Raw genomic sequence first — 10,968 nt, 5'->3', positions numbered from 1 at the left:
CCCATTAAAGACTTTGTGCAGCATAGCTGGAGACTCGTGGTGGTTTGTTTTCCCTCTCTCTCGCATAGCCACCTATACCGCAAAGAAGAGCCCTTTGTCCTGGGCTTACCACCAGCTGTGGGTGGCACTTCCAAAAATACGCAAGCAATTGAGAGAAAGAGAGGAAAGTTTTGGGGAACCAGAGCATGAGTCTGCAGCCTTGTGATCACGGCCCTGTGATGTCTCTCAGCTTAAGGTGTAAGAACCTGGCTGCAGGTGCATGTCTTCCCCTGACTGAATGCCATTGCTTCTGCTTTCTCTCCTGATGTAAGCTGCTCCCAAAAAGCAAGTGGAAGGGGGCCTTGCTCAGCAGGAGACCTGGACATCTGCATGCCAGCTGCCCTTACAGGGACCTTACAGGTGCCATTGTGCATCTGATTCCCATTTCTGTCAGCCCTGGCTGCAGGGACTCTGATGTGATCAAGGACTTGGCTCACCTGTCATACAAGGACATGCTGGGAGAGCTGGGGTTGGTCAGCTTGCAGAAGGGAAGACTGGGGGTGCTGGAGAGTGGCCTAGAGGATTAAAGGAGGGAGCCATCCTACCGCAGCGCTGCCCAGTGGGAGGCCAAGAGACACTGGACACAGGTGGAAACGCAAGAAATGCCACACATGGTCACTCAGTTTTACTGTGTGGGAGGACAAAAAGCAGTGTCCCGAGTGGTCAGATGTCAATGTTAATTCAGACACTTGAGTTGATGTCTCAGCCCTCTCACTCGTTGCTCAAGAGCCTGGACAGGGTAGGTCAGCATCTCCAGGGTATTTCAGATGAGAGGGACAGGCCTTTGAACCTGTACGTGAAGCACAGGCCTCCTCCTGCCACACTCCAAAATTGCCTAGCTGGCTTCACGAAGCACAGTCTGTCCCTGAACCACCACCTAGGCATTCTCTGCCTTTGTCTGCACCCTACCACAGCAACATGCTTCTTTTGCCAGGTGTAACCAGCTGCAGCAGCAGCCGGACCAGCTCTGTGCCGGGCCAAAAAAGCCTGTCTCTTTGGAGCTGTACCAGTATTGCAGCCTGGGTCCCTCCCAGCAGGCTGGCAGCACTCTTCTCAGTTGCTCTCAAGGCTGCAGGAAGGCAAAGGGACTGGCTTGAAGCTCCGGGGGAGAATCTGGGTAGTTTTTTGAGCAGAAGAGGCTGCCTGCAGAAGAGCTCAGGCACCCACTCAGGAGCATGGCTGAAGAGACGTTTGCCAGCATTGGCCAGGAATCTCATGCGGGTCAGCTGCTTGGAAGGCAGCTGTGCTCACCTCTAGACCACCAACACTCGTGTGAGCAGGGCTGCCTCCTGCTCCTCCAGCCCAGAGCCTGGCCTCCCTGCTGCTTGCAAGTGCTGGAGAAAAGCTCTGAAGCTTTATTCCACCCAATTCTTCTTCTTCTTCTTCATAGTCTTTATTCCACACGAAGCAAGCTCTCCCCGGTCTCCCTTTAAGTCATCCCCACACACATCTTCCTTGCTGCTTGGAGGTCAGCATCTTCCGTGCAGGAATGCTCCCGTGCTGGTGCTCCCAGTAGGCTTGGAATCTCCCTCAGATAGATCTGAGAAGCAAAGTGGGGTCTAATATCCCAGCCCGCAAGTACCAGCAGGCCTGCTTGCCTCCACCCAGCTGCCTTCCCTCCTTGCCTGGAAGCAGTCGAGTCCGGGTGGGCACTGACCGCATTCCTGTGAGGCAGGATATGGCAGACGGCCGGCTGAGGAGAAGGCGGTGGGAGCGGTGGCCGTAGCCCCTGGGGTTGCACCTGTGAAGGCTCTGGAGCCTGGCAGCAGGTGCCCGTGGCGCTCAGCGCAGGTGGCAGGTGCCGGGCTTTGAGTGGAGCGCTGGCCTGAAGTGGCAGGAGCCGGGTGGCATGGCACAGGGGCTGTTGTCGGCAGGGCAGGTGGGACTGGGCAGGTAGTTGTGGCCGAGTGGTGAAGGCGATGGACTAGAAATCCATTGGGGTTTCCCCGCGCAGGTTCGAATCCTGCCAACTACGGGGTGCAGGTGTCCCCTTTTGGGCTCCCCGCAACTGCAGCGGCAACGCCTCTGCCCACCACACCGGTTCTTGCCTCCTCCCCCTAAACACACCTTCATCGGCAGGAAATTCTCCTCCCTGCCTACAGGCTAGGCGAGGCAGAGGAACCCAAGGGGCCAGGAAGAAGTACTTCACTGCTGTTGGTTGTTGAGCAGAACTCAAGAGCCTGACCTCCTCACCAGACAGCCAAAGCAGCACCAGCGGTCTTCCCTGCAGTGGTGGCAGAACAAGCACTGCTCCAGGCTCAGAGAGGAGGGCTTTCTCTGACTCCCTGGCACCCGTCCCGGTGGCGGGGCAGCCCTTGGCCGTCAGGAGCAGCAAGGATGGGGCTGTGCCAGGGAGGACAAGGCAGGCAGGACCTGTGGGTGATGCAGCACAGCACGGTCAGGGCACAGCCCGTAAAAGTAGAAGAATTACTTCCCTTGTTGGATTCCGTGCTAACTGTCCTTGTCTCCGTCCTCATCTGGCACAGAAGTGACTTTTATAGCGGGCACGGTCCTGCAGCCCCTTGGATTTCTGGGCAGGCTTGCAGCCCTCGAGAGCTCGCTGCAGAGCAGCTCCTCTCTGGCCTGCTCAGCACCAAGGCTGCCCCTTGCTCCAGGGTTTCCTTCAGAGCCTGCAGAGCCAACCCGGGTGCTCCAAGAGAACGTGCCGCCCCCAGGGTTATGGGCAGGAGACGTGTGGAGAAGGGCAGGCAAGGCCCTTTGGACCACCCAACCCAGGCCCAAAGCAGGTGAGCTTTGCAGGGAGACAATTCTCCTGCCTGGCCATGGGTGCAGGTAAGAAGAAGGGAGAGAGGCGAGAGGCCAAGCGCTGCTGCTGGCAGTGCCAGGGAGGGTCAGGACGCCCTGTGGGAGGTGCCGCCTGCGGTGCTGGGGGGAGCAGAGTGGCGCAGCGGCTGCGTGCCGGGCCCATGGGCCAGAGTGCGATGGACCAAAACCACCCTCTGGTACCTGAGGGGTTTTCTCCCGGCTCCTGACAGCTGCTGCCTCTCCCAGCAAGTTTTAGCCTGCACTGCTTGCTGGGCACCCATGGCCATGCCTCTCCCTCAGCCCCTTCTCTCTGCCACTGCCACCTCCTTTCTCCTTTTGCTTTCTTAGGAGCCAGCACTCCCAAAGTGACCCCCCGGCAAGGCAGCCGGTGGCCGTGGAGCAGCAGGCAGAGCACAGCACAGCACAGAGCTCCCTCCATGAGGCACTGGGGGTCCTGGGGACACAGGTCTTTCACCCTGTCAGGCAGCTCCACCCCAACTTCCCAGCCAGAAGCAGGGAGCTCCAGGACTCCGCAGGTGGGGGAGGAGGACGAGGACCAGGACTGTTGTGATCAGAGCAGCACAGAGGCAGGATGATGTTCCTGTAAGCGTGGGTGAGAGGCAACATCCTCTACCCGGCTCCTGTGTTCCGTGACACGATACATCTGCTTTTGCAGGGCAGTCTCTCTGTAACCTCTGAAATACAAAGATCCAGACTGCATGTCTCGGAGGGGCTATGCCTCCCTGTCCATGTTCACAGTGGCTGATCTACCCTATACATGCTTCTGCATTGCACAGACACGCTGAAGTTTACTGGAACTGGATGCAACAATGGATGGATGGAACTGGATGTTCCTGATAGCTATGAACTGAGACACCTCATTCCTCTTGCAGCTTATGGGCCAAGGGAAACACAAGGAACCCTTCTCAACTAGACTCTCTAGCGGAAGGGGACGAAACTTGTCAAGTCTCTGGTTCCAGGGTTGCTGAGAGCAAAAAAAGCAGCATTCCTTGCTGTGCTGACAGTCAAAAACCGTTGTGGGCAGTGGGGTTGTATGGAGGGTTGAGGGGCCAATTATAAGGAGGGCCGAGACCACTTGTATGAGGTTCCGGAAGGCCAAGGGCCAAGTCCTGCACTTGGGTAGCAACAACCGCAGGCAACGCTAGGGGCTTGGGGCGAAGGGGCTGGAATGCTGTCCAGCAGAAAAGGATTTGGGGGTGTTACTGACAGACAACGACAGAATCTGGTCATGGGAGCCATGGCAGCACATCTCCAGGACACCAGTAAGATGGCTGCAGAGATGGAGAGAGTGGTGGGCTGAGCCCGGAGCATATGGGTCATCATGGGCGGCAGCAGGGGACAGCATCACTTTTCCAGGAGGTCCCGTGGTGTAATGGTGAGCACTCTGGACTCTGAATCCAGCGATCTGAGTTCAAATCTCAGCGGGACCTCAGCCTTTTGGCTGCTCTCTCAGGCCTCCCCTCAGCATGCTTACGCCTTCACAGCCTCGCTCTTGGGTCACTTGCTTAATGCTCTCTGATTTTCCTTGGTGGCTCCTCCTGGCTGAGGGCATCAGCCACCGGCTCTGCACACGACCCACCACCTGAGGAGCAGAACAGGCAGTCCACGCCTGCCTCAAAGCAGGGTCAAGAGAGGAGCCGCTGCAGGGCCTTGCCTGTTTGTATGTTGGAGACTCTCCAACTCTCCCTGGGCAACTGTTTGACCACCCTCACAGCAAAACAGGGCTACCGCGTGTGGCATTACTTCTGTTTCCACCCCTGACAACGGCTTCTGGTTCCAACCATGTCTCTGCGGATTCCCTGTCTTTCTCTTGCCTGCTTGATTATGTTTCTTGCTCTGCTACCGGTTTGCGGCGCTCCACCAACAACGGGCAGAGCCCCATGCTTGGGATTATATTTGCTGCACGGAGACAGCACAGATTCTCCCACCTCCTTGCAGAGCTGCTAGGTGACTGAGGGAGGAGCAGAACAAACCACCCCATGTCCCCTGCTATGCTTCATAAGATCTTTAATGAGAAAGAGGATGTGCAGTGGCACAAATGTTCAGCAAAGCGGAAGATAACGGGCCCTTTCTCGAGGAGCTCAGAGCAAAGCGGAGCCAGAGGAGTCACAGAGAGGCCTGCCGTGCAGCCAGGAGCAGTGGCACAGGTCCCTCCTGCCAGGGGGGATGAGGACAGCCAGCCCGTCGGCAAGCCGTGGCCACGCTCCTGCTGCTGCAGAGGCCCCGTCTTCCTTCCCTCTCCAAAGGGGATGGTCGGCCAGCTTCAGCAGTTCAGGCGGCAGCAGGGGGAAGGCAGACACAGGCCTGAGCCCCCCAGACCAAGGGAGCCCCCAGAAGAGATGGGAACCCCCCCAGCACTGAGGGACCTGCCAACAGCAGCTGACAGGGAGGATCCCACGGCTGTGCTCTGAGGGAAAGAGGTGAGGATGGGGCCCGGCAGGGTCACCACCACCGGGGAGGCCTCGATGGCCACCGTCGAGTCAGCGCAGCGGGCGACGCAGGGCTCACTGCAGCTGCTTGCAAGTGGCGTTGGGCCACAGCTGCCGCAGGACTGTGGGAGACAGGGTCGGAAGCAAGACATCTCTCGGTGAGGGCGGCAAAGCTGAAACACAGAGCAAACACAAACCCCAGCATCAGCCTGTCCATCGTTTGCTCACATCTCTTTGTGGACGCTCTTTGCTGCCCTCCAGCTCCATGCCCGGGAGGAACCGGCAGCTGATTTTGCCAACACGCACCGGGAGCAAAGATGTGCCTAACTGGCTCCTGATCCCACCAGGACTTCCCGCTGCACTTCCCGGTGCAATTGCATGGAAGAAGAGTGATGCAGCTACCCCAGCACAAACAGGCTGGGTTGAACAAGTGCCTCAGAAATCACCTCTTAAAAACACAGACCGTGCCTACAGCTCCCAGGGCCATCATCGTGCCCTCTGAGCTGAACGGCACGGGAAGGCTGACCCTCTCTGGGGACAGGACCCGGCACAGGGCGGTTAAAGCTCCTGTGGAAAGACTCGTCCTACCCCAGCTCCAGAACAAACAGGGCTGCATTGAAGAAGGCACTGGGTTCGCTTTCCCATCTGGGGAGAGACCACCTGCCTCAGGCAGAAATTCCGGCGGGCAGAGCGCCCTGCAGCTGAGCCCCAGCGATGTCCTCCTGCTGGAAAGAAGCCCCCGCTTCCCAGCTCCCCCCAGCCACCACCATCACCAGGGAAAGCGGACACAGCCCTTCCACAGTTCTACTGCAGGGCCAAGCTGAGGCAGCCCAAGGATCAGCCTGAGTAGCCACCACGACAGCAGTTCAGCCCACAGAGAGGGACGGAGCGGACTCAGGCTTACCTCGTTCCTCGAGGAGAGGGAGGCAAGAGAGGAGGATGCGGAGCCTGGAGCAGCGCAGGCTTTTATGCTGTGTCCCACAGCCCTGTGGGGCCACAAACATTCCTTGCTCATGAAGCATCTAAACACTGAGGAGTTGCCGCTCGCTGAGGCTTCGCTGGTGACTCTGCCATCTTCCTCCTCCTCTTCCATCCAAAATGTTGTGCTCCCCCTCCGTGCTGTCTAACCCCGATGTAATTCATTTCTGTCCTCACCAGATCTAGCTTCCTGTCATCCGGCTCTAACATGGCCTGGTTTTGTGATCAAGACACACTTGTGTCCTTCCCTGAAAGAGACCCAAACCCAAACTGACCTGTCTTGGAGTTCCCTGCGATAAGTCATTTGAGCCGCTGAAGGAAAGGCTGAGTAAAGTCAGTTTCCTGAAGTGGAAGCCATCCCACTGGATTGCTGAATGCTCTGTTTCTGTAGAGACTCCTGGGTGGTGGATAATGCCCTGCGGGGTTTGCTACAGCAGTGGGAGAAGACCTGTTGACAGTGCAGAGGCGTGGGGAACGGCATTTCTCCCCACAAAATGATTGAGAAGGAAAGCCTTTCAGACCAGCTGGTTGTATCGACATAAAATGGCTACTCGCTGCTTCCTGGGCCTCAAGGACGCAAACAAGGACAAATCTTCCTGCTTGAGTGGCAGACCCAAAGGTGGGAAGGGAGCAACAATGTTGCAGATGGCGCCTGGCAGCTTTGCCCAGACCCCTTGACAACTGAGGTACAGCAACCTGATTGGACCATACTTCTGTGCAGATGAGGACTGCAGCATGGCACTAACCAAGGGACTGAACACTGAACTATAAAAGACAATGCTTGCTTGCTTGCTGCTTTGGGGGCTGCTGCTCCTGGGGGGTTGCTGCTGCAGCTTCTGCTTTTGGCTGAAACTTGGCCTGGATTTTATGAGGAGTTTGCCAAAGGACTTGCTGCTTGAGGTTTGAGGACCCTGGACGGGCTACCCGTGGACACCAGGAGACCACCGTAGCCAGAAACTAAACCACTGACGCAAACCAACTGGTCGTGGTGCGGCTCTCTACTTGGCATGTGAAGCTGTGCAAGAGGGAGACTGCCTGCATAAGCTCTGCGCCTGTGGACCATCCCGGGAAAATTGTAAGGCTGTGTACCCTATTGCCCTGTTCCACGCAATCCCTCCCTTACCAGATATTCCGTCGCGCTTGTCCTCCTCCCCCTTGTTCCCTCGGGCCCTTGCACTCCCATTTGGGAGCGCACGTTATTATTAGTTAACAAGTATATGTTATTTCCTGGTTTATCCTCCCCGTACCTTTCCTGAGCCCTTGTCCCCGTAATTTGGCTTTTCCCCTAAATAAACCATGAATTCGTGAACTTGTATCTTGGGGCCACTTACAGTTTGTGGGCATGGTGAGAGATGGATATTCTAGTTCCACCCCAACCTACGGTCCTGAAGTGACCGTTCTCCTGGGAGGGGTGAACGCCAAGCGTGACCCCTGGTCCCTGTAAGCAAAACCTCCTAATAAAAGGAGAAGTCACCGAATATCCTGACATTCGGGCGGTCTGCTGCTGTGGCTGGACTGTGACAAGAGGTAAACCCTTCGGGCCTGCTGCCTTGTAGCAGGCCATTGCTGCCAGGGCAGAAAACATGGCTCTATTGATACGTCATCTAGATGTTACATCCAGTCCTTGCCCTCTGCAATCTGTTCTTCCGCACTAATAACCAACGGCCTGGTTTTGTGATCAAAGAGATGCCAACATCCAGATTGACCTGTTTTGCTCAGCAAGGACATCCCAGAGGCCAAAGGCCTGGCTGGCTTGCTTTTGAGGAGAGGCACAGGGCAGGGTGCCAAAAGCTCATGGCTCTTTTTCCTGGGTCGCAAGTCCATGCATTTCAAACTACAAAGGGACGTTAGATCAGTCTTGCAGAGCACCTGGGAGTTATCGTGATGCGGAAGAGTTGGGAAAATCCAAGAGGAGCCACAGGAAAACACGAGTCAGCCTGGTGAGGACTTTCTTGGATGTCATGTCCTGGCCTCAGGCATGCCAGGGGATACCAGAGCTCATAGCCTCATGAAGCAACTGGTGCTTCTAAGCCATCTCTTGCTGCTGCTGCCGCCTTCCAAACCATTGCCTTTTGATGATTGCTCAGGGGCTCATGTGACTCAGTGCACCACAGAATGATGAAGGTTGGAATGGCCCTCTGGAGATGCTCTAATCTACTCCAAAAGGGGGCACATCAATCCAGACGTGGCCTCTGCTGTGCCAAGGGAAGGGCAACAGTCCCTCTCCTCACAGCATTCATCAAACAGCTTGAGTGTAAAAGGTCCTTTTAAGATTACCCACTCCAGCCATGTATCCACCAAACAGGTACGCTGTCACTTGAGCAGGACCTTGAGGCCTGGTCCTCACCCTACCGATTAAGGCCTCTCAGAGCCGGACCTCCCAGGCCCACAAGGGGTCTCCAGCAGGTGGCAGTGAGGCTGCCAGCACTGGTGAGGAGGTACCAGAGTTATGGGGTAAGGTCAGGAAGTGGAGTTGAAGAAGCAATCAGGATTAGGAGTGAAGGGTTCCCCCAAAGATTTGCCATGCAACTTGTGCTGGGACAGACTTTCTCTCCTCCTTCCAGCCCTTCTCCCCACAAGGGGCTTCTAGTCACCGGCTGAAAGTGATACGCAGAGCAAGTAGCAGTCTGTGCTGTGCTGGTTTGCTTTGGCAGGTTTTCTGCTAGTGGGGGTATGGGCCAAGGGATGTCTCCTCTAAGAAGTGGAAAAGCTCCCCCAGCTACAAATCGGGTGGCCAAGGCCGAGCCATTAGAGAGACAACAGATGGGCCTCTGTGGTTTACATAGGAAAAAACAGAGGAACTCCAGAAGTCCTTTCGAATTGTCCTCGAGTTCACTGAGTCACGTGAGCCCTTGAGCAGCCCCCAAAACACAGTGTCATGGAAGGCAGCAGCAGGAGATTGCATAGAAGCACCAGGTGTTTCAGGAATGGTGCTAAAAGGTGTGGAAGTACCTTTGAGGAAAGCAGAACTTTCAGAGGAAGGAAATTGTGAGCTCGGGTAGCCCTGGCTTGCCTGAGGCTGGGGCACAGTGTCTACTGAAGTCCACAGCAGGGTGATTCATCTTTGCCTGGAGCTCAGGGTTTTTCCCAGCTCTTCCACATCACGATGACTCCCTGCCCTGCGCCTCTTCTCAAAAGCAGGCCATGCAGGCCTTGGGCCCCTGGGATGACCTCGCTGAGCAAAACAGGTCAATTTGGAGTGGGTCTTTTTCGGGGTAGGACGCGGGCATCCCTTTGATCATCCTCCTACGCATTGGCTTGCTACTTTCCAACCAGTACTGTCCAAGGTCCTCGTTAATGGCCGCACAAAATCCCTGCACAGGAAGCCGGTGACCTGCAAGCCAACTGGTCTTAGCCGGTGGCGCCAGAAATGAATTACATCGGGGTTAGACAGCACGGAGGGGGAGCACAACATTTTGGATGGAAGAGGAGGAGGAAGATGGCAGAGTCACCAGCGAAGCCTCAGCGAGCGGCAACTCCTCAGTGTTTAGATGCTTCATGAGCAAGGAATGTTTGTGGCCCCACAGGGCTGTGGGACACAGCATAAAGCCTGCGCTGCTCCAGGCTCCGCATTCCTCCTCTCTTGCCTCCCTCTCCTCGAGGAACGAGGTAAGCCTGAGTCCGCTCCGTCCCTCTCTGTGGGCTGAACTGCTGTCGTGGTGGCTACTCAGGGCTGATCCCCCCCCCCCTGCCCCAGTACTTAGCGCCCCCCCCCCCCCCCTCCCCCCCCCCCCCCTCCCCCCCCCTCTTCCCCCCCCCCCCCCCTCCTCCCTCGGGTTGTCGCTTGGCCCTGAGTTGCCTGCTGGCCCGGGCTGCAGTCCGCCTCTCTCCTGGTGATGGTGGTGGCTGGGGGGACGCTGGGAAGCGGGGGCTTCTTTCCAGCAGCAGGACATCGCTGTGGGTCTCCGCTGCAGGGGCGCTCTGCCCGCCGGAATTTCTGCCTGAAGGCAGGTGGTCTCTCCCCAGATGGGAAAGCGAACCCAGTGCCTTCTTCAATGCAGCCCTGTTTGTTCTGAGCCTGGGGTAGGACGTGTCTTTCCACAGGAGCTTTACCAAAACCGCCCTGTGCCGGGGTCCTGTCCCCTGAGAGGGTCAGCCTTCCGTGCCGTTCAGCTCAGAGGGCTCGATGATGGCCCTGGGAGCTGTAGGCACGGTCTGTGTTCTTAAGAGGTGATTTCTGAGGCACATGTTCAACCCAGCCTGTTTGTGCTGGGTAGCTGCATCACTCTCTTCCATGCAATTGCACCGGGAAGTGCAGCGGGAAGTCCTGGTGGGATCAGGAGCCAGTTAGGCACTCTTTGCTCCCGGTGCGTGTTGGCAAAATCAGCTGCCCGGTTCCTCCCGGGCATGGAGCTGGAGGGCAGCAAAGAGCGTCCAACAAAGAGATGTGAGCAACGATGGACAGGCTGATGCTGGGGTTTGTGTTTGCTCTGTGTTTCAGCTTTGCCGCCCTCACCGAGAGATGTCTTGCTTCCGACCCTGTCTCCCACAGTACAGCGGCAGCTGTGGCCCAACGCCACTTGCAAGCGCTGCAGTGAGCCCAGCGTCGCCCGCTGCGCTGACTCGAACGGTGGCCATCGAGGGCCTCCCCGGTGGTGGTGACCCTGCCGGGCCCCTCCTCACCTCTTTCCCTCAGAGCACAGCCAGTGGGATCCTCCCTGTCAGCTGCTGTTGGCAGGTCCCTCAGTGCTGGGGGGGGTTCCCATCTCTTCTGGGGGCTCCCTTGGTCTGGGGG

General features: G+C 57.1%; 2 non-coding genes across 2 annotated transcripts; both read left to right on the top strand.

The window, feature by feature from the left end:
* Nucleotides 1-1,932: 1,932 nt before the first annotated feature.
* Nucleotides 1,933-2,014, top strand: TRNAS-AGA (transfer RNA serine (anticodon AGA)). The gene has a single exon. It is a non-coding gene; the product is annotated as a tRNA-Ser (tRNA).
* A 2,170-nt stretch (nt 2,015-4,184) lies between these two features.
* Nucleotides 4,185-4,256, top strand: TRNAQ-CUG (transfer RNA glutamine (anticodon CUG)). Its single transcript has one exon. It is a non-coding gene; the product is annotated as a tRNA-Gln (tRNA).
* Nucleotides 4,257-10,968: the final 6,712 nt, after the last annotated feature.

The sequence above is a fragment of the Apus apus genome, unplaced genomic scaffold, assembly GCF_020740795.1.
Source record: "Apus apus isolate bApuApu2 unplaced genomic scaffold, bApuApu2.pri.cur manual_scaffold_93_ctg1, whole genome shotgun sequence".
NCBI lineage: Eukaryota > Metazoa > Chordata > Aves > Apodiformes > Apodidae > Apus > Apus apus.
Note: the sequence above shows the minus strand (reverse complement) of the source record. Positions and strands in the feature narration are given on the sequence as shown.